The sequence below is a fragment of the Macaca mulatta genome, chromosome 11, assembly GCF_049350105.2.
Source record: "Macaca mulatta isolate MMU2019108-1 chromosome 11, T2T-MMU8v2.0, whole genome shotgun sequence".
In the NCBI taxonomy this organism is placed as follows: Eukaryota; Metazoa; Chordata; class Mammalia; order Primates; family Cercopithecidae; genus Macaca; species Macaca mulatta.
Genome location: NC_133416.1, coordinates 33209590 through 33233347, shown reverse-complemented (window position 1 = coordinate 33233347; position 23758 = coordinate 33209590).

The window sequence follows — 23758 nt, the reverse complement described above, 5'->3', positions numbered from 1 at the left end:
ACAGAGACAGAAAAGCACCTGGAAGGCAAAGGGGTGACAGGAGCATTTCACTTTGTATCAAGATGTGAGAGCAGTTTCATTTTTGTTTTCCAAAACAGGTACTTTGTCTTCATACACCTAACTTATGAACTAGCCTATTCTCTTCTAAAAGTAGAATAGATACTTGATGTTATCAGAGCTGCTAAGTCTCGATTTTTTAAAAATCTTAATTTTATTGAGGGACATTACATTAATTTTGTTGGGGGGGGCCATTCTAGTCTGCTTTCGTTTTCTCTGCCCGCTTTCATACCTTCTCGAACCATGCGGGTTCATACCTCTGGGCCCAGGCTCATGCTGTTACCAGTGCTGGGGTACCCTCTTCGTCCGAAGCTCCTCTCCCACTCAGTAACCAAATTCCCACTCATCGTCCAAGACTCAGCACAGACATACCTTTCTCAGGAAGTCCCCCTTCTCCCCTTTCCAAAGGGACAAGTCCCCTCCCCACTGACCTCCTATATCCCACGCATACATTTCCCTTCTCCCTACCCATGTATCAATCAAAATTTCAGCTGTGTCTCTCTTTCCTTCTACTCAGTAAGCTTTTTTGGAATAGTTGGTGAATTTTAATCATGGTTGCATTGCTCTCAGCCATCACAAACCCTGACATGTCGTTGATGCTTAAATTGGCATTGTTTACCCCTGTGCTGTCCTCTCTACATTATCTCATTCTAGACACTTTCCTTGCTTGAGAAGAAACTACATGTCCTTGGGCACACCCGCATGACATTTTCTTACTGTTTTAAAATTTTTATTTTTGAGACAGGGTCTCACTCTGTCACCCAGGCTGGAGTGCAGTGGCAGGATCATAGTTCATGACAACCTTGACTTCCTGGGCTCAAGTGATCCTCCTGTCTTAGCCTCCCAAGTAGCTAGGGCTACAGGCACATGCCACCACACCTGGCTATTTAAAAAAAAATTGTAGAGGTGGGGTCTTGCTATGTTGCCCAGGCTGGTCTCCAACTTTTTGGCTCAGGCAGTCCCCCCACCTCAGATTTCCTTACTTTTATAGTGGTTACTGTGTGAGGCTGCTCAACACATTTAGTTTTGTAATGTCTTTGCTCTAATGTCTGCATCAGCAGTTAAACTTTTTGGTCTCAGACCCCCTTAATAATCTGTTTTATTTTGAGACAGGGTTTTGCTCTGTTGCCCAGGCTGGAGTGTAGTGGTGCACTCATAGTGATCATAGCTCACTGCAGCCTTGAACTCCTGGGCTCAAGTGATCCTCCCACCTCAGCCTCCCAAGTAACTGGAACTACAGGTGCACGCCACTATGTTTGGCTAATTTTTAAATGTTTTGTAGAGACAGGGTCTCGCTGTGTTACCCAGGCTGATCTCAAACTCCTGGGTTCAAGCAATCCTCCTGCCTCAGCTCCCAAAGTGCTGAGATTAGAGATATGAGCCACCACATGTGGCCCATAGGTGGAGCTACCCAAGGAGAAGGATTAGGAGAATGAAGAGTCCATACAGCGCCCCTGCCCTCGGCTGCCCCTGCCCTCTTCTCAGACTAACACTTCCATCACAGTCATCTATACTCTGGCAGACGCTATGTTTCCCCTCTGCCACCAAGAGGCTCCTTGGGGGCAGTGTGTGAAGATATGCTTTGTCTCGTAGTTGGATGATGATCATTTCTGGGCTGTGGGACCCTAGAGCCATTCAGACCAAGGTATACATCTCCTCCAGTTCTCCATGTGGCCTCTGAACAAAGAGTGATTAACTGTTCTGTTACAAATAAAGTTTCGGTACCACAAAAGAAATAGCACTTGAATATAAAATTTTTCTTTTTAATTCTCAGCAAGGCAATGTACTTCTATAGAAGGGTGCGCCCTTACAGATGGAGCAATGGTGAGCGCACACTTGGACAAGGGAGGGGAAGGGGTCCTTATTCCTGACGCACATGGCCCCTGCTGCTGTGTCGTTCCTCTGTTGGCTAGGGTGAGACGGCACAGGCTAAACAAATTCCGATTGGCTAATTTAAAGAGAGTGACGGGGTGAGTGGTTTGGTGGGAAAAATGGTTATGCAGGGTGGAGAATGAGTTACGGCGGAGCAGGTGGCAGGTAATCGGAATGAGTCAGGGTGGAGCAGTGATTGAAATGAGTCAGGGTGGAGCAGGTGATTGAAAAAGGTTGCTTTATGAGGAAGTTAAGTTTAAAAGTAGAAGGCAAAGAATTGAACATACCAACATATTGATTCTTTGGAAGGAAATTTAGAACTCGTATCTAACAGTTCCATGGCTCATTCCCAAAACAAATCTCCAGGCTTCTGAGATTCAACTTTGGTCATTAAGTGATTCTCTTCTACCAAGAGGGCAGAAACTCACCTCAGCCTCCATCCCCATCCAACATGCACCTTCCCAGTGATGGAGGGGAAGAGCTCCCTAGAGTGGGCAAGGCACACTCTACAAGGACAAGGCAAGAAGGGATGAGTTCTTAGTCTGCAAAGTCTCTGGCTTGCATGTTGGGGTGGAGTTTCCAGACCGCAGAGTTTCCCCTGCAGCTATGAGTGAACCATAGGAAGGTGGGCGGAAGTTGTGGAAGCAACTTTGGAAAGTTCCTGGCGGGTCACAGGTCTGGATCAGAAGACAAGTGCACCAAGGGAAGGCAGAGAAACTGGGAGAGACACCTCATACGCAGCAGTTAACCAAGAAAATAGCAGATTAACCCAGTGTCAGGAAGGTAAGTACAAAAGTGTGTGGATAGATAGGCAGATGGCATGGATATTTGTCTAAAGGTGGACTAGCAGACAGCTGGGTGTGTTTAAATAGGTCAGCCAATTGACTAGGATGATGAGTTGCGTTGCAATAACAAAGGTGACTGCCTAAGCTATCCCAGAAGGAGGTTTAGGACACTGTCTGAGGACCAGGTCAGACTTTGGGACCAGTAGCCCCAATCCTTCCCCATTTTCATCTCATTTTTCCTGCCTTGCCCCTTTACCCCAACACTATAACTTCAACTCTGTCCAGGTCACAATTTGTAAGATGTGCTCAGGGTACAAGAAATGGGTTCTAGCAAACTGTTTAGAAACTTGAGGTACTCATATCCCAAGTCACACTTAGTTTCCAAATGTCATCATTCCCCCAAAAGAGAACTCCTGGGCTATGACCTGAAATCCTTCTTTCCCCATTCCCCAACCTGAAGCATGGGCGCCTCACCATTGTCCTCTGGTAATTGGTGATGATATTTGTCAACTTCTAGCACAGTGGAGTTGACATCTTGTTCTTTAAGTTGTCTTTGTTTTGACCTCTAGTAACTTGAAGGTTCCTCCAAAATTGCTTTCCAACAAATATAGAAGAGAGGGGATTCAAGAAGAAAGGAAAGCTAAAGGGGAGAGAATAAAAAGAATGATGATCCCCGGTGGAGAGAAGAAGAGGAGCTGATCTAGGGAGAGGATTAAAGCTGGACCATGGCTTCAGGGGAGCAGAAGGTATGGGTCAGCCTAGGGCCAGATGACCAGACCTGGAGCTGGGAATGCACTGGACCAAATGTGCTCTGCTGACCGGACTTCCTCCTGGGTATGTGCCCAGCCAGCTACCTTGATGGAGCTGGTCTACCTGTTACCAGTAGAAGGTGTCTGAGTTATTGGCGGTGAATCCATGTGGGTCTGCAGCAACTTCAATTCTTGCCTCCTCAGAAGAAAGAATTTGATGGAGGGGCATACAGCAGAAATAGAGATCATGGAAAATTTCAGAGAAGGAGTGGACGTTTATTAAAAAGTCTTTAGATCAGTAAAGAAAGGAAAGAACACTTGGAATAGATCCAAGTGGGCAATTTGGAGAACAAGTGCAAGAGCAGTGATTAACCATGAGCCTAGGACTTCACAGGCTCACCTCTTTCCCATGATTCTTCCCTTGGGGTGGGCTCCCGCATGCGCAGTGAAATCCTTACCCTTTGGAATTGAGCATGCGCAGTGTGTTTAGGAAGTCGTATGCATGCCCGTCTGAGGCTTTCCTTTTCCCAGTGGAGTGTACCCAGGAGGTCGTACTTCACCATTTTGTCTCTTAACTTGCATGCCTAGGAAGTTGCTTTTCTCAGGGTCTGCATTCAATTAACACTTTAAGGTTAACAGCTGTGGATCCTCAGGAGGTTGTCTCTCCCTGGCCACCTGGCCCTGCTGCTGCTAATGTAATACCTAACCTTGTTTTTAGACTCTCCCTTAATCACCTAGCCTTGTTTCCACGTGAATAGGCTCTCCCTTAGCTGAGAAAGCCAGATGAACTCCATTTGGCTCCTTCATTTACAAGACATCAAGGACTCCTTACCCACCCCCTTCCTCAAGGAGTTAACTTGTGTAAGCTGAATCTCAACATATCAAAGAGTCCAGTTAACTGACAAGGTACTGAAGCAAGCAATATACGAAGTTCCCAGGATTTCGCTCAAGAGATAACACCATAAAGCCTTGAGTTTGTGTCCGGCAGATCCCCCATACCTATCGCCTTATGATAGATTTAGATCCCCTGCACCTGGAACTGTTTGTTTCCCTGTAACCATTTGTCTTTTTAATTTTTTTGCACGTTTTTACTTCTGTAGAACTCCTGTAACTAAGCTCACCCTTCCCTTTCCAAACCAAACTATAAAGGAAAATCAAGCCCCTTCCTCGGGGCCGAGAGAATTTTGAGCACTAGCTGTCTCTCGGTTGCCAGCTAATAAAGGACTCTTAAATTTGTCTACAAGTGTGGCGTTTCTCTAGCTTGCTCAGATACAACATTTGGAGGCCCCAGCGAGATTATATTCGCCACTGGGCAAGAGCTGGGCTCACTCCAGGCTCCCCTAGATGGATGGCTGGCTTATAGGGGAGCCCACCTGGAAAAAAAAATTTCCACGTCTCTGAAAGGTGACTGTCTTCCAGAGGAGAGCAGATCGACTACCGTGTGTGTGCCCACAAAATTCAGCCTCTGAGTCCTCAGCTTCTGACCCCGGGGGTCAGGTAAGTCAGATTTGACTTTGGTTTGGTGAGAGGGAGGCAGCCCTGATGAGGGTGTCCCTCTCTTTGACTCGGCCCACTTTTCCAGGATGCTGGAGGACACAGCCCTGGTTTTTCTGTTAGGCGCCTTTTGGTTCTGGTTTGGTGAGAGGGAGGCAGCCCTGACAAGGGCGTCCGTCTCTTTGACTCAATCCATACTACAGGACACTGGAGGATAGAGTACTGGTTTCTGGCAGGCCGGCCTCTCCATTAAGACTAGTCTCTCTCTCCTCTCTTTCTTTCTCGCTCTCTCTCCCCCTTTCCCTATCTCTTCTCCTTCTCTCGTTCAGGTCTCCCGGGACCTTCGTTTAGAATGAGAAATAAGAAAAATTGTTATGAACTCTGCGTGAATGTGTGCATGACTGAGGAGTCCAGGGGCCTCTGGATCTGTGGGGTTTGAGTGGGCCCTCACCTGCGGTTCCGTGGCGACCTCATGAGGCTTAAGGCAGCATCCAACACAGCTTGATCTGAGCCATGGGTTTATACTGGCCTGCCAATGCTAAGAGGAGCCCAAGTCCCCTCGGGGGAGCGGCCAGGAGGGCATCTGACTGATCCCATCATGGGACCCCCCTCCCCTTGTCTGTCTAATAAAAACTGCTGTAATTGTTTATATACCCTAGGATCTATTGTTTGCTTTATGTTCATTGTCTTGCGTGGTGTCTGTAGTCTTGTTTAGTGGTTGTCAAAGTTTCGTATGTCAGGTTGTTGATATTTCCCAAGACGTCTGGGCAAGAACTTCTTCAAGGTCCTTAGTGTTGATTTTTTATCACAGGAGGTTAAATTTCTTATCAATTGTTTAGGCTGGCCATCCCAGTCCTGCCTTTTCTGTCAGAAACAAATCAGGTGTTGTTACGGGAATGAGTGTGAAGAACATACGCCTGTTTGGGATTTCTGGCACCATGAAGGTTGCTGACTTTTAAATTGTCATACCCCATGTCCAAGTGACTGGGCCACCTCTAGACTAAACCGGTGATGGGTTCAAAATAGCCACCCCAAGGCCGGGTGCAGTGGCTCACGCCTGTAATCCCAGCACTTTGGGAGACCGAGGCGGGCGGATCACAAGGTCAGGAGATTGAGACCACGGTGAAACCCCGTCTCTACTAAAAATACAAAAAATTAGCCGGGCGCGGTGGCAGGCGCCTGTAGTCCCAGCTACTCAGGAAGCTGAGGCAGGAGAATGGCGTGAACCCGGGAGGTGGAGCTTGCAGTGAGCTGAGATCGCACCACTGCACTCCAGCCTGGGCGACAGCGCAAGACTCCGTCTCAAAAAAAAAAAAAACAAAAACAAAATAGCCACCCCGCAGACCTCCTTGCTCACCTCTTTTGTCATCCCATAACTTTTCCCGTGCCCTTAAATAGGGCACTGTGCAGAGAAACCTATGCCCATACTGCTTTACTTCATTTAGACTCTTATTCTATTCCTCTGTGGCTACTCTCCTACCTTAGGAAAGAGCTGAGTGGCCCTTTTCCTCCTCTCATCCCTACCCCTTACCCCATACACCTCGTTTTCTGGTGTCTCAGCAAGTTCAGTGTCTCCAGGACTTCGTTCTGCTCTCACTCCTCAAACCCTTAAAAGAAAAGGCTGAGTTTGAGCTATTTACCTTTGAGTTGTGGAGACACCAAAAGTATTTAGGCTACAGATCCAGGGAAAGAGGGAGGACACCTAGGTCCATCCGGCCAAGGAGACCTCGGGTCGGCCTCTAGTCCTCCTCTCTCAATCTTAAAGCTAAAATGTAACCGTCATGTGGCAAGTGGTGTTAGCTATTGTCTTTCTGCTCCTTCTGGTTAAGTTAATTTTGTTCTTCCGATATTCCAGTCCCCAGGAAGTGAGTTTCTCTGTTGGTGTTGTGGACAGATATCCCTGCTCAAACCTTGTTAAACTGCCTCCAAAAATGGGAAATTCCTCTTCCCAGCCCTGTAAGGATTGGAGCCCCCTCCAAAGTATGTTGCAGAATTTTTCTCTAGGCTTCTCAGAGGATTATGGAGTCCGCCTTAAAAAAGGCAAACTCCGGACATTCTGCGAAGTAGAACGGCCAAAGTTCGGAGTCGGGTGGCCCCCAGTAGGGTCACTGAACCTCGCAGTTGTTCAGGCTGTGTGACGGGTTGTTGCTGAAACTCCTGGCCATCCCGATCAGTTTCCCTACATTGATCAATGGCTGAGTTTGGTCAGAAGCTCCGCTCATGCGCCCTTCATAATTCTGCCTCCAAGGTCCTGTTGGGCTAGACCACACTTTCGGCTGGACCCTCAGCCGGTTTAGCTCCCCCTGTACTGCCTCCCTCTGAAGAAGAGGAGAATCTCCCCAACCCAGTTCCACCACCTTATAACCGTCCTGCTCCCTTAGAATCTTCCCTCGTCTCCGCCTGTTGCCTCTGGATTGCAGCTGTGGCAGGAGGAAGTAGCCCTCGCTTCTACCACTGAGAGAAGCACAAGTCCCTCCGGGTGGTGAGTGCCCAGCCCATTCTTGGTTTATGTCCCTTTTTCTACTTCTGACCTGTATAACTGGAAGGCTCATAATCCTCCCTTCTCTGAAAATCCCCAGGTCTTGACCTCACTGATGGTGTCCGTGCTCCGGACCCATTGGCCCACCTGGGATGACTGTCAGCAGCTCCTTTGACCCTTTTGACCTCTGAAGAAAGGGGACATATCCGAAGAGAGGCCGGAAAGTATTTCCTCATCAGCCAATAGTCCTGAGGAGGAAGCTAGAGACCTTCTTGAGGAGGGTAACTTTCCCTCTACCCGGCCTGATTGGGACCCGAATTCCTTGGGTGGGAAGAGAGCTTTGGACGATTTTCACTGGTATCTCCTTGCAGGTATCAAGGGAGCTGCTGGGAAACCCATAAACTTGTCTAAGATGACTAAACTCGTACAGGGGCCTGATGAGTCACCGGGAGCGTTTTTAACGCCTCCAGGAGGTCTATGGGACTTACACCCCTTTTGACCCCGCAGCTCCCGAAAATAGCCATGCTCTTAATTTGGCATTTGTGGCTCAGGCAGTCCCTGATATTAAAAGAAAACTCCAAAAACTGGAGGAATTTGCTTTTAGAGATAGCCAGCTTTTAGAGTCAGCTTTTAGAGATAGCCCAAAAAGTTTTTGACAATCGAGAGTTTGAAAAACAAAAACAATCTGCACAGGCAGCTGAAAAGGCCGCTGATAAAGTATCCAAAAGACAAGCAAAAATCTTCGTTTTTGCTAAGCCTCCTGGTGGCTATCCAGAAGGTCAAGAAGGGAAGGCCCCCATCACAGAGGAATGGCCAGGAAACCTCGGGTCCCTACCAGAAGGGCAAAAGAGGTGAAGAGACTCCCCTAGAAAAGGACCAATGTACTTATCGCAAGCAGACTGGGCACTGGAAAAAGGAACGCCCACTAAGGCCAGAGGAGAAATTAGAAAAGAAAAAGGTCCTCATCCTCCTTGCAACGGAAGAGTCAGATGACTGACGGGGCCAGGGCTCCCTCGCTCTTGGCCCCCAGGAGCCCATGGTGGGGGGCCAGCCTGTATGCTTCCTAGTAGATACTGGGGCAGAGCACTCGGTACTGCACACCCCCTTGGGCAGTGTCTCTAATAAAAGAGTGGCTGTACAAGGGGCTACTGGAGCTACTTAGGAATATCCTGTCACACACTCATGAGAAGTGAGCTTGGGACAGAAAAGAGTGACATACTCATTTCTTGTGGTTCCAGAGTGTCCTTTTCCTCTCCTCAGATAAGACCTGCTCCATAAGTTACAGACCTCTATCTCTTTCTCAGCCCAGGAGGCTCACTTCATGCTAGGAAATACAGCACCCTGCACTGCCCAACTCCTGCTAACTACCCCTCTGTCGGAGGAATATCTTTTAGTTTCACCATCATAACCACTGGAACTTAATACTAATCCTCTCCTGTTGGACTTACAGACACTCTTTCCCCGAGTTTGGGCCGAGTCAAACCCTCCAGGACTGGCTAAACAACATCCGCCAGTGGTTGTACAACTCCTGGCCACTGCCTTGCTGGTCCAGGTAAAGCAATATCCTATGAGTCACTGGGCTAGACAGGGGATTAATCCCCATATTCAATGACTATTACAAGCTGGCATACTCACACCATGTCAGTCCTCCTGGAATACTCTATTTTTCCCAGTCCAGAAACCCAGAATGAATGATTACCAGCTGGTACAGGACTTAAGGGAAGTTAACAAACAGACCATTACTGTCCATCCAACCATCCCTCATCCTTATACACTACTTAGCCTGCTCCCACCAGAACATATAGTATACACTGTCCTTGACCTAAAGGATGCCTTCTTTGCTATTCCTCTGGCCCCTAAGAGCCAACCAATCTTTGCTTTTGGATGGACAGATCCTAGCTCAGGAGACAATACCCAATTGACTTGGACTCGGTTACCTCAAGGTTTTAAAAATTCCCCCACCCTTTTTGGAGAGGCTTTCCAGCAGGATCTTATACCATTCCAAGCTAGTCACCCTAACTGTACTCTTCTTCAGTACGTGGACAACGTTTTATTAGCTGCTGGAACTATAGACAGTTCCCTGCAACATACTAGGGACTTACTTTATCTCCTTCAGGAGCTTGGGTATCGAGTCTCAGCCAAGAAGGCCCAGCTTTGTCTTCCCAGAGTGTCCTACCTGGGATACGAGATAAACCAAGGAAAAAGGGCACTCACCAGTGCCTGGAAAGAAGCCATCCTACGAATCCCCACTCCCACCACCAAGAGACAGGTATGTGAATTCCTAGGGGCCGGGGGATACTGTCGCCTATGGATATTGGGGTTCGTGGAGATTGCCAAGCCCCTGTACACTGCTACAGGAGGGAATGGCCCGCTAGTTTGGACAGACACAGAAGAACAGGTTTTTCAAAATCTGAAAAAGGCATTAACTGAAGTCCCTGCTCTAGCCCTCCCAAATATCCCAAAGCCGTTTCACCTGTTTGTCCACGAAAGCCAGGGAGTTGCTAAGGGGGTGCTTACTCAGACTTTAGGACCCTGGAGATGCCCAGTGGCCTATTCGTCTAAGGGGCTGGATCCTGTGGCCTCTGGATGGTCAAGTTGTCTGTGAGCCATAGCGGCAACAGCAAGCCTAGACCAAGAGGCTGATAAGTTAACTCTGGGCCAGAATTTAACCCTTACAGCTCCTCATGCCGTAGAGACTTTGCTATGAAGTGCTTTTGGCAAATGGATGTCAAATGCTTGCATCCTGCAGTATCAGAGTTTACTGTTAGATCAGCCTCGTTTGACTTTCTCTCCCACAAGCTGTTTAAATCCAGCTACTTTACTTCCTGATCCAGACTTCGCCACACCTGTCCCTGACTGTCAGGAACTATTAGAAACTCCAGAAACTGGCTGACCTGATCTCCAAGATGTGCCTCTGAAGAAGGCGGACACCACCATGTTTACAGACAGTAGCAGCTTCCTCAAACAGGGAGTACGAAAGGCTGGTGCAGCCGTTACTATGGAGACAGATGTGCTATGGGCCCAGGCTTTACCAGCAAATACCCTGGCATAAAAAGCTGAATTGATCGCCCTCACTCAGGCTCTCCAGTGGGGTAAGGATAAACGTATTAACATTTACACTGACAGCAGGTATGCTTTTTTTGCTGTACATGTACATGGAGCCATCTATCAGGAGTGCGGGCTACTCAGGAAAGACTATCAAAAACAAAGAAGAAATTCTAGCCCTGCTTGAAGCCGTATGGCTCCCTCAGCAGGTGGCTGTAATCCACTGCAAAGGACATCAAAGAGAAAACACAGCCGTTGCCTGTGGTAACCAGAAAGCTGACTCAGAGACCCGGGATGCAGCGTGACTTCTAGTCAGGCCTCTAAACTTGTTACCCACAGTCTCCTTTCCACAGCCAGATCTGACCGACAATGCCAAGTACTCAACAGAAGAAAAATTGGCTTCAGATCTCGGGGCCAATAAAAATCAGGAAGGTTGGTGGAATCTTCCTGACTCCAGAATCTTCATACCCCAAGCTCTCCAGGAAACTTTAATCGGTCGCTTGCATTCTACCACCCATTTAGGAGGAGCAAAATTGGCCCAGCTCCTCCGGAGCCGTTTTAAGATACCCTGTCTTCAAAGCTTAGCAGATCAAGCGGCTCTCCGGTGTATAACTTGTGCCCAGGTAAATGCCAAGCAAGGTCCTAAACCCAGCCCAGGTCACTGTCTCCGAGGACACTCACCAGGAGAAAGGTGGGAAGTTGACTTTACAGAAATAAAACCACACCGGGCCGGGTAAAAATACCTTCTAATACTAGTAGACAACTTCTCCGGATGGACTGAGGCATTTGCCACCAAGAACGAGACTGCCATCACGGTAGTTAGGTTTTTACTCAATGAAATCATCCCTCGATGTGGGCTGCCTGCTGCCATAGGATCTGATAATGGACCGGCCTTCACCTCGTCCGTAGCTCAGTCAGTCAGTAAGGCATTAAACATTCAATGAAAGCTCCATTGTGCCTATTGATCCCAGAGCTCTGGGCAGGTAGAACGCATGAACCACACCCTGAAAAGCACTCTTACAAAGTTAATCTTAGAGACCAGTGAGAATCAGGTAAGACTCCTTCCTTTAGCCCTTCTTAGAGTAAGGTGCACTCCTTACTGGGCTGGGTTTTCACCTTTTGAAATCGTGTATGGGAGGGCGCTGCCTATCTTGCCTAAGCTAAGGGACACCCATTTGGCAGAAATATCACAAGCTAATTTGTTACAGTATCTACAGTCTCTCCAACAGGCACAAGATATCATCCAGCCACTTGTCCGAGGAGCCCATCCCAATCCAGTTCCTGACCAGATGGGGCCCTGCCACTCGTTCCAGCCTGGTGACCTGGTGTTTGTTAAAAAGTTCCAGAGAGAAGGACTCACTCCTGCTTGGAAAGGACCTCATACTGTCATCCTCACCATGCCAATGGCTCTGAAGGTGGACGGCATTCCTGCTTGGATTCATCACTCCCGCATCAAAAAGATCAACAAAGCCCAGCAAGAAACATGGATCCCCAAGCCTGGGTCAGGCCCCTTAAAACTGTGCCTAAGTCAGGTGAAGCCATTAGATTAATTCTTTTTATTTACTTCTCTTGTTTGTTTTTGCCTGTCACGTCCTCTGTGCCTTCCTATTCCTTTCTCCTCACCTCTTTCACGACAGGACATGTATTCGCAAACACTACTTGGAGGGCAGGAACTTCCGAAGAAGTCTCCTTTGCAGTTGATTTATGTGCGCTGTTCCCAGAACCAGCCGGTACCCACGGAGAGCAACGCAATCTGCCGGTCATGGGGGCAAGAAGCGTCAACTTTGCAGCAGGATTTGACACTCCGGGAGCCAGACTGGATGTGGGAGCTCCAAAGGTGCAGAAAAGGGACTCCAAAATGTTGACTTCTACCTCTGTCTTGGGAATCACCCTGATTCTAGCTGCTGAGATACTTACTAGTTTTTCTGCCCTGATTGGACATGTGTTACTTTAGCCACTTACTCTGAGGGATTAACCTGATCTTCAACTATTTCCATAAGTTGTGCTTCCCGTCCTAAGTTGTGTACTAGAAAAAATTGTAATCTTCTTACTATAACTGTCCATGACCCTAATTCAGCTCATTGGTATTATGGCATGTCATGGGGATTAAGACTTTATATCCCAGGATTTGATGTTGGGACTATGTTCACCGTACAGAAAATCCTGGTCTCATGGAGCCCACCCAAGCCCATCGGGCCTTTAACTGATCTAGGCGACCCTATGTCCAAAAACACCCTGACAAGGTCCATTTAACTGTTCCGCCACCATTCCTAGTTCCTAAACCCCAGCTACAACAACAACATCTTCAACCCGTCACCTCCTTAACCTCACCCAGGGTAAACTAGCCCAAGATTGTTGGCTATGTCTAAAGGCAAAACCTCCTTATTATGTAGGATTAGGAGTAGAAGCCATACTTAAAAGTGGCCCTCTGTGCTGTCTTGCACAACCCCGTGCCCTCACACTAGGGGGGATGTGTCTGGAAACGCTTCTTGTCTAATTAGTACCGGGTATAACTTATCTGCTTCTCCCTTTCAGGCTACTTGTAATCAGTTCCTGCTTACTTCCATAAGCACCTCAGTCTCTTACCAAGTGCCTAACAATAACTAGTTGGCCTGCACTTCAGGTCTCACTCGCTGCCTTAATGGGACTGAACCAGGACCTCTCCTGTGCGTGTTAGTTCATGTACTTCCCCAGGTATACGTGTACAGTGGACCAGAAGGACAACTTCTCATTGCTCCCCCTAAGTTACATCCCAGGTTTCGCCGAGCCGCCCTGCTCCTAGATCCCCCCTTAGCCGGCCTTAGCATACCTGGATCAGCGGCCATCAGTACGGCTGCCCTAGTTCAAGGAGAAACTGGACTAATGTCCCTATCTCAACAGGTAGATGCTGATTTAAGTAACCTCCAGTCAGCCATAGATATACTACATTCCCAGGTAGAGTCTCTAGCTGAAGTAGTTCTTCAAAACCGCTGAGGCTTAGATCTAATATTCCTCTCTCAAGGAGGTTTATGCGCAGCTCTAGGAGAAAGTTGTTGCTTCTGTGCCAATCAGTCTGGAGTCATAAAAGATACTCTCCAAAAGGTTCGAGAAAATCTACATAGATGCCAACAAGAATGAGAAAATAACATCCTCTGGTATCAAAACATGTTTAACTGGAATCCATGGCTAACTACTCTAGTCACTGGATTAGCTGGACCCCTTCTCATCCTGCTATTAAGCTTAATTTTTTGACTGTGTATATTAAATTGGGTTCTTAACTTTGTAAAGCAACGCATAGCTTCTGTCAAACTTATGTATCTTAAAACTCAATATGACCCCCTTATTGTAACTGAGGAATCAACGATTTGATTCCCCAAATACACAAGTGGGGAATGTAATACCCAGCCTTGTTTTTAGACTCTTCCTTAATCACCTAGCCTTGTTTCCTCATGAATAGGCTCTCCCTTAGCTGAGAAAGCCAGATGAACTCCATTTGGCTCCTTCATTTACAAGACATCAAGGACTCCTTACCCACCCCCTTCCTCAAGGAGTTAACTTGTGTAAGCTGACTCTCAACATATCAAAGAGTTCAATTAACTGATAAGGTACTGAAGCAAGCAATGTACAAAGTTCCCAGGATTTCGCTCAAGAGATAACACCATAAAGCCTTGAGTTTGTGTCCGGCAGATCCCCCATACCTATCGCCTTATGATAGATTTAGATCCCCTGCACCTGGAACTGTTTGTTTCCCTGTAACCATTTGTCTTTTTAATTTTTTTGCCTGTTTTTACTTCTGCAGAACTCCTGTAACTAAGCTCACCCTCCCCTTTCCAAACCAAAGTATAAGGGAAAATCAAGCCCCTTCCTCGGGGCCGAGAGAATTTCGAGCGTTAGCCATCTCTCAGTCGCCGGCTAATAAGGGACTCTTAAATTTGTCTCCAAGTGTGGCGTTTCTCTAACGCACTCGGGTACAACACTGAATTATCGTTTTTAGAGAGGCAGTATGATAATTGTCGAACCATCACATTCCTAGTGAGTGGCGAAGAACGCTCTTCTGCTCTGCTCATGCCTCTCTAACTACCTGTGACATACCCTGGCTGGAGCCAGGAAGGTGTCTGAGATGCCCTCATTTTAGCTGCAACTTGGAGTGCCTCCATAAAGTTGCTGATGTTCCTTCTGGAGAGATATCCTTTTCATTGTCTTCTAAGGAAACTAGAAGAACTGTAAATTTCCCTGTAAGGAATAAAGAGGGAGGGGAGTGTTTCTCTCCTGCTGGAGGTGGGAGTTTCATTGGAGGTGTTTCATCATGGTGTGGTGAAAACATCAGAAGACTTCAGCTTGGCTTCTGACATAAACTATGCCCCTCACTAGCAACTATCCCCCGGGGAACTTGCTTAACTCCTGGGGCCTCTATTTCTTCACATGCAAAATAAGCTCAATAAAAATTAACATGAGAATCAAGAGATGAAATCCGCACTAATAGATATCAACTTTCAGGATCTCAGCCTGTTGTTTGGGCTACATCTTTTCACTTGAGGTCATAAGTGCATCTTATGGGTAGTAGAAAGTTGTAGGGGTGAGGGGTACTTGTCCACAGGTCTATGAATAATTGATTACTACTAACTGCAAACTCATATCACAGTCACATGTACCTTTTGTTTAGTTAATAGTGATAGAAAAGAAAAAAAAACCCAGCAAATTGATTTAGGCAGGGCTCTGTTTACCACCAGCCACATTTTTCTCCCACTTTACCATCAGATAGGTCTGAGAGTGGTCTATCTCTCTGAGCGGTCTCCTCAGAAATTGCCCTGGGGATTTCCTATCCAGGGGAAGAAGCTGGGATAGGTGGTCTCTTCTGGTCTCCTCCAGCCCTCCAAGGTAAGTTAACGCTGCACCTCTTAGTAAAACAGGAGAGTTCCCTGATCCCCTGCAATCCTTTGCAGGATATGCCACAGGGGTGCAGCTTGTCTGGCCGCCACTCAAACCCCTTACAGGAGGGGGAGCACACAGACGGGCAGGTGCAGGAGCTGAGGTGAGTGCTTTTGGGCTTTGGCCCCATGGTGGCATCTAGGGGTGTGTGCCTATGACTCTCAGAGTCCCAGTGGGCATGCTACAGTGCTCTTTTAGCTCTACTGTCCGTAGACGGCTTAAGTGTTAACCAGCTCAGTGCCCTCTTGATACCTGGGTTCTTGTCTGCCATCCAGGAAGAATCAGGTCACACACAGACTTGAAGGATGGTGAATGCGGGAATTTTATTGGGTGATGGATGTGGCTCTTAGAGGGAAGGATGGGGAGCTGAAAAGGGGATGGAGTGGGAAGAGGATCTTTTTCTGGAGTTTGGCTGTCCCATGGCAGATCTCTCTGACTGTCCCCAGCTGAACTCCTCTCAACATTCAGATGCTCCTTCTTTTCTCTCCTTCTCCACCATGCCACTCTTCTGCTCCTCTGCTCTTTTGTTCATCTGCTTGTTTGCTTGTGAAGCCTGGGGTTTGGGGTTTATATGGGTACAGGATAGAGGGGTGTGGTGAGCCAAAAGGCAACATTTGGCTTGAAAACAGGAATGCCTGTTCCCATTTAGGGCTGTGGGTTTCCAGGCTTGGGGGTGGGGCCTTTGCTGGGGAACTGCCCTCTTCTACCCAGTATTTCCCTGTCACCTGTCTGTATCATTAGGACTATAATGTGCAGGGCAGCTGTATGGCCTGGAAGCACCTTGTTTCACAATCCTAGGAGCAAGGTCTGCTGTCTTCTGGGCCTCTTCCCAGGACCTCTGCCTCTCCAGGTTTGGCTTCCCAGTCCCTCACCAAAGCATTAGGTTCATTAACTCCCTGTTGTGGCTTCAGTTGGAGGTGGAGGATGGAGGTGAGGGAAGGCGCCTTCTAGCCTGGGTGTGGGGGCAGAAGGCACAAGGGGATGAGAACCCTCAGGACAGAAGAAGGGGTGAGCCAGTTGAGAGGTGGGTGCTGCCCTCACTTCTGCTCTGTACCCTACCTCCCTAAAGTGAATGGACTTACCCACTTTACCCTTGCCAACCTGAACAAAGAAAATGCCATTCACCTAGCTGTGAGGTGGGCTTTTTGTGTATGCATGAGAATGGACTGCCCGGCCACCACCCCAGGGTGCACAGAGGAGGTGTGGCATAGCCTGCTCTCTGGGCTCTGTCCTGAGGACAGACCTGGACAAGGGCCTTCACTTCTGACCCCTCCCAGCAGGGGAGGGGAGGGTGTAGAGCTAGATAAAACCAGTGTTTGCTATTTTAATTACCTCCCTCTAAGGGCATTTTCATATGAAACTTTGTTCTATGTTACATTAAGGGAGAGTGATTTTTAGAGGAGCTGGGGGAGGAGGCCCCAGGGGTTTTCTTCTCCCCACAGATACATCTATCAGTGAAATAAAACACAGCAAAGCATTCAGCACAATGCCCGGCACATCGTAAGTGCTCATTGAACATCATTAACACTCTCTTCCATTGCAGTTGGTGAAAACAACACTCAGGATGCTTCAGCTTGGTGAAGAAGAAAAATAAAGCCCAAGTTCTACCTCTGGGGCCTTGTCCTCCATGTGGTAGCTCAAGGCTAAGGGCAGCTCTGGCTCCAGGATTGCTTTTGCTCAGAATGGGCCAGCATGTCAGAAGTGGTGTTGCCTGCCCTCTGCCATTCTGCATATTCAGCTCCGCCCACTGTGCCTTTCCAAAGCATAGGCCATATTCCTATCATCCTGCTCCATCTGGAGGTCCCATAGCTTATCTTTCCTTCCAACTCTGGGGTGGTGATATAGTTTGGATCTGCCTCCCCGCCCAAATCTCATGTCAAATTGTAATCCCTGGTATTGTAGGTGTGGCCTGATGGGAGGTGACTGGATCATGGGGGTGGATTACTCATGAAGGTTTAGCACTATCCCCTTGGTACTGTCCTTGTGATAGTGGGTGACTTCTTGCAAGATCTGGCTGTTTAAAACTATGTGGCATGTCACTCTTTCTCTCTTGCTTCTGCTCTAGCCATGTGACATGTCTGCTCTCCCTTCACCTACTATCATGATTGTAAGTTTCCTGAGGCCTCCCTGGAAGCCAAGCAGATGTCAGCATCATGCTTCCTGTACAGTCTGCAGAACTATGAGCCAATTAAACCTCTCTTCTTTATAAATTACCCAGTCTCAGGTATCCCTTTATAGCAATACAAGGACAGACAAATATAGGTGGGCAGCCCTGAGAGAGCTCTGCCCCTCCCCTGTCTGAGTGGCTCAAAGCCAGGATCTTTTCCTGGTGCCCTCAGGGGCCTGAGGATAAAGTGGGCCCCAGCATGCAGGCTCTATAGGAAGAAAGATGGAGGGAGGCACTGCTAGGAAAAGGAAGAACACTTAGCTCACACCTCAAGAAGGTGTGACTAGATGAGCAGAAGCCCCTGTCCTAGGGGGGAAAGTGTTCTATCCCAAGGCACATCCTGGCGTAGGAAGATTTGGAGCTCAGGTGGGATTCAGGCTCAGCAGGGCCTCAGGCTCACTATCCTTTGCTCAAAGATACTATCAAAATAAGATGTCAGGAACTTCTCAGCTGTGCCAAACAAAGGCCCAAAGGCCCAGCTGTCTACCATGAAGAGGAGGGACAGCCTTCTCTCTAGGGCCACACTGCCCTATATCGTACAGCCCGGGACCTTTCTTTCAAAGTTGGTTCTTTGCACCCTCAAAGCATCATCTCATCTGTTACTTTATTTGTGACTCAGGGGAAGCTTCTGAGTCAGGCAGGGCATGGGTTATCACAATTTCATAGAAAGGGAAACTGAGGCACAGCGTGGGCTAAGTGACTCGGGCTAGAGTGGAGGACAGCACTCAGATCTTCTTGGATCCAAACCAGACATCCTTCTCCCACATAAAACCCTCACCCTAATCTTAACACTTCTGTGGCTCCATGGGTTCCTCTGATTTTAGGAGGAAAAGTCCACAGCAATTGTGTTGGTGTGTGTTGTGTGCAGTCAGGGACCCTGAACGGAGGGACCGGCTGAAGCTGCGGCAGAAGAATATAAATTGTGAAGATTTCATGGACATTTATTAGTTCCCCAAATTAATACTTTTATAATTTCTTGCGCCTGTCTTTACTGCAGTCTCTGAACATAAGTTGTGAAGATTTCATGGACATTTATCACTTTCCCAATCAATACCCTTGTGATTTCCTATGCCTGTCTTTACCTTAATCTCTTAATCCCTTCATCTTCATAAGCTGAGGAGGATGAATGTCACCTCAGGACCTTGTGATGATTGCGTTAACTGCACAAATTGTTTGTGGAGCATGTGTGTTTGAACAATATGAAATCTGGGCACCTTGAAAAAAGAACAGGATAACAGCAATCTTCAGGGAACAAGGGAGATAAGACTTGGAGCCTGACTGTGCTGGTGAGCCAGGCGGAACAGAGCCATATTTCTCTTCTTTCAAAAGCAAATAGGAGAAATATCGCTGAATTCTTTTTCTCAGCAAGGAACATCCCTGAGAAAGAATGCACCCTGAGGGTAGGTCTATAGATGGCCCCCTTAAGGCAACCGCCTTTTAGGGTCAAAGCTGAAGGGATGAAATAAGCCCGGGTCTCCTGTAGTGCTCCCAGGTTTATTAGGATGAGGAAATTCCTGCCTAATAAATTTTGGTCAGACAGGTTGTCTGCTCTCAAACCCTGTCTCTTGATAAGATGTTATCAATGACAACGCATGCCCGAAACTTCATTAGCAATTTTAATTTTGTCCCATCCTGTGGTCCTGTGATCTCGCTCTGCCTCCACTTGCTTTGTGATATTTCATTACCTTGTAAAGTATGTGATCTCTGTGACCCACCCCCTATTCGTGCACTCCCTCCCCTTTTGAAAATCGCTAATAAAACTTGCTGGTTTTATGGCTCGGGGAGCATCACAGAACCTGCCGACATGTGACGTTTCCCCTGGACACCCAGCTTTAAATTTCTCTCTCGTACTCTTTCCCTTTACTTCTCAAGCCAGCTGAGATGCTTAGGAAATAGAAAAGAACCCACGATAAATATCGGGGGTGGGGTTTTCCTGCGATAGGTGTGCACGTGTGCCTGTGTGCGCATGTGCATGCCTACATATGTGTGTGATGCCTTACTTGCTGAGGGAAGGGCAGGAGGGTTGGCAGTCTCTGATTTTTTGTCTCCATTTTGGATATTTTAGGTGCCACTCGTGAGAGAGCCAGAGAGCTGTAGTGTGTTAAGACAAGGGGTCTGAGGAGGAGACCTATGAAGTAAAGGTGATTGAAGACCCTGAGTCCCACAGGAAGCCCAGCCTGTTCCCCACAGAGATGTGAGCTCTGCCCAGGCCAGTCACGGTGCTGGGAAGGGTCTGGGGGAGGCAGGGGAAGGTCCATGGAATTTCTCCTCTGGACATCATTTTGGGGAGAAGAAGAGATCAAATATTATAAAACATCTGCACAGCATGTGGCATCTCATTAGGGGGATGGGACCACCCCCATTACACACACACACAGACTCCCCTTCTTAGCTTGGTCTTTCCTCACCAGGAAAACTTTCAAGCATTCTTTTTAGGCTGTAACCAATAGTCATCAATATATTTTCCAGTAAGACTCAGTGTACACATACATATATTAACAATTAACAAATTTTTCATGCAACATCTTATAATAAAGTCCCAGAAAAGGGTATTGTTGGCAAATTTAGGGCTGAGATTTTTGTCCTTGCTGGAACTTTTGGAGTAGAGTGTTTAAACTGCAGACCTAGATCCATTAGCAGGTTGTGACATCAATTTGGTCAGCCCTTTAAAAGAATAGCATAGCATAGCACAATAGGAAATATCAGAGTGCATCAAAAGTCACAAATGTTAGTATTATGCGGTGAAACATTTGCCAAACATTCATTGCCAATATGTGTGTGTATCTAGAGAGTCTCCTTGTAAAATGCCTTGATGACAGTGGGTTACATTAAAAAACATTAAAGACACACTGTTTTCAGAAGCTTTCCTGAAAGTACTTTATATTGAGGAAGGACTAGCTTTTTAGGCTTGTGAAGAAAGGAAAGGTGTGGCTGGAGGTGATGGGAGGGAGGCCCTGGACCCCCCAGGGGGATGTGGGGAAAGGCTCCAGCCAAGCTAGGGCAGCATGTGACTTCCTGGGGTCCAGAGCTTTCTGCTCCAGAACTGGGTTGGAGGAGTAGCAGAGGTGTCTCCTGTCCCCCTGATGAAGAAAGAAGAATCTAGTGAATAAGGAAAAGCATGGAAATAGTAGAGATCAGGAGTTCTTGACAAATCCATCAACCACCCTGTGCCTTCATGTCCCCATCAACAAAATAGGATGGTGGGGGTGATAGACCTTCATGTTCCTGATGAAATGAAACGTAGTCAACATAAAACCAAAAGAAACATTGGAAGCTTCTTAAGAGATAACATTCTCTAAATTGATTTTTGGGGAATATTAATTCATATACAACCACCTATCCTGGAAGTCAGGAAAAGTGTACGCTTTAACCCATTTTGGCTGCTAGGTTGTGAATAAACCAGTCCCCATACTCAAGGAGGTTTTCCAAACTAGTTAGGAAGCTAACAGGGTCTCAGAAGACGAAGATAACATGGAGAGCTCTAACTAATTGCCCACAGGGTGGTACAAACCCCGAGGAGTACAGGCATTCAGAGAAGGTGGAGGGCAGGATAAGCTTAACATGTGTGATGCACAAGGTCAAACAGCTGGATGTGCAAGAGTAGGGGTGACATGTCTAAGAGGAAATATAATAGGGAGGGCTTGACTAGTTGAGAATGAGAGCAAGGCAGGGAGGCATAAGAATGCGAGGTCTCACTCAACAAAGGCTGTTGCACATCTGTAAAGACTCAAAGTTACTGTGCTGTGCCAGGAACAGGGGTGGATTCACAGAAGATGAAGGCAGCAGTGTCTCCCCTCAGAAGTGGGGGCTGCACCAGGGACCAGCAAGTTGGTGGCTTCACCTGCAAAAGGAGGTTAAAAGGCAACTGTGCCTCTCAGACTGCAGGCCGACATACTAGGGATTGTGAAATCAAAATTTTAATGAATGAGAACAGATTAAAGTAGATTAGAACTTATCAGTGTGCAACGTAGTCACACTGGAAATTTAGCTACACAACAATCCATCCACCGACATAGAGAAATGGTCCAAGAAACTGCCAGCAACATGGTCAAGAGTAGGGAATGGCATCCAAGGAAAACATGTCAGGGAGATTCCCTGGATGGAATCCCTCTTGGCCTGGCTGGCTCCAGCTGAGACAGTGAAGCACAAGATTCCATTAGGTGCATCTGTGCATGATGGGAATGTGTCAAATATATTCTCACTGTGATGGTGACTGTGAGTCACCATCAAAAGACCCGGATGCCATTGACTTAATACCTCCCAAGCTTCCTTACAGTGCGTCTAGTTGCCGACTGAATGATTGTATGCTTGTTGTAGGCAGCTGCTTATGTGCCTTTGGTGATGAAAGGGTTGGCAGGGCAGGGAGAAATGGGGGGTGGCTGGTAAGTCTGGGTTAAAGTTGAGAGTAGTTGTGGCACATAGCAGCAGCACATGCAAACACAGGAGCTGAGGCCTTTCCTTGAAAGAACCTAATGGGCCTAGAATGTTTTCAACTCTCTTGATGCCTTTGACCTGAGACTGCCTTCACTGCCCCAAATCTGAAATGCAAGTTCATAGGACAAGCTGTGAGTGAGGAGCTGGAAACTCCCAATCAGCAGGTCTGGAGACATCTGTGATGCCGGGGACATGGCGGAATTTCCTGGGAAGGAAATGCGTCAACCTGTGTGTAAGCACAATATGGCGGGGCAGGGGGAGGGTCTCTTCACTAAGGAAAAGAGCAAGCTGCTTTCTGGGGGTGGCAGCTGTCCCTTCGCAGTGGCATTTCTCAGCCTCCCAGAATGAGCCCCAAGAGTTCTCTGTTCCAGGCTCTCCTACTGGGGTGACGAAAATCAACAATTGACACACCCAGAAGAGGACAAAAGAAACATCCAGCAATCCCCGAAGATGGGCTCCCTCTGCTCTGCCTCACTATTAAACACACACCTTGCTTTCCAGATGTGGCCGGTGGTCCCCTCTAAGGGGACATTGGTCAGTGCTGAGGGATGATTGAGAGACCATGGAAACCTGACTCAAACAACCTCCCCAAAGTGAGTTGGGCAGATTTCCAAAGTGGTGAAACAGAATCCCAAAGGCAGGGTGTAGCCAGATGGGCCTTGGACATATGCTGCACAGTATGTCTCAGAGATAAGGTGACAGGGTGGGGAAAGGAGGTGTGTCTGGGGCCACAGACATTGCTTCTCGCACCCCAGCTGGGTGTGAGCCGTTTCAGGCTAGCATGCTCTTTCCCTGCCCTGTTCCTGGTTCTCTGGCTGGCTTTGCAGGTCAAAGGACCTCCTTCTACCTGGAATGTCTGAAGTGACAGAAGAATTTAGGGGGACACATCTCCCAGAAGATAGTCCTGCCCTGCATCTGCTTGACCCTCTGGTGGCTCATACATTTGGACAGGCTGCCAGCCACCACCCAGCAGGCTGGATAGTCCCCAAGATAAGGCACAAATCCCCGAGAGATCAGTCAGTCTTCCCTGTCTCTGACTGCTGGTATACCTCCTACCCCTGGCCCTAACAGCCCCTCGCTAGGGCTGCTCATTCTTCCTGTGCAGGCAAGAGCTTTAGCAAAGTGGTAATGTCACAGGGTGGATCTAGGAAATACTGCTCAGTAGGAACTCTTCCCAGGATCCCGAAGAATCAGCAACTGCAGGATCTGCCTGAGCTATCTTCTTGTGGTGCCATAGATGTCCCCTCATCAAACAGGTTTAAGCTGCAGGGCACCCATGCAGACAGAGTTTGAACATACTGGAAATTTAGCTGCACAACAATCCATCCACCGACACAGAGAAATGATCCAAGAACCTGCCAGCAACATGGTCAAGAGTAGGGAGTGGCATCCAAGGAAAACATGTCAGGGAGATTCCCTGGATGGAATCCCTCTCGGCCTGGCTGGCTCCAGGTGAGATAGTGAAATGCAAGATGCGAGTACCAAACATATTCTTGGTATTTAGGACTAACTCACTTAAAGAGTTATCTAAGATCATTCTATTAATTAACCCCAAGCAAGATGGGGTTAATAGAGGTCTAAAACCGAGGTCTAAACCTCGGTTTAGGCAGAGAGAACGGGAAGGCATTCAGCTGCTAATCAAAGCTCATAATCAGCATAAGATGACCAGTGTGACCCAATTGACTTCAAAGAAATGCACTGTTTTGCTTAGTCCAGGTGACATTGCCTAAAAAAGTATGATTTCCACTGGACTTTCCAAAATATTGAA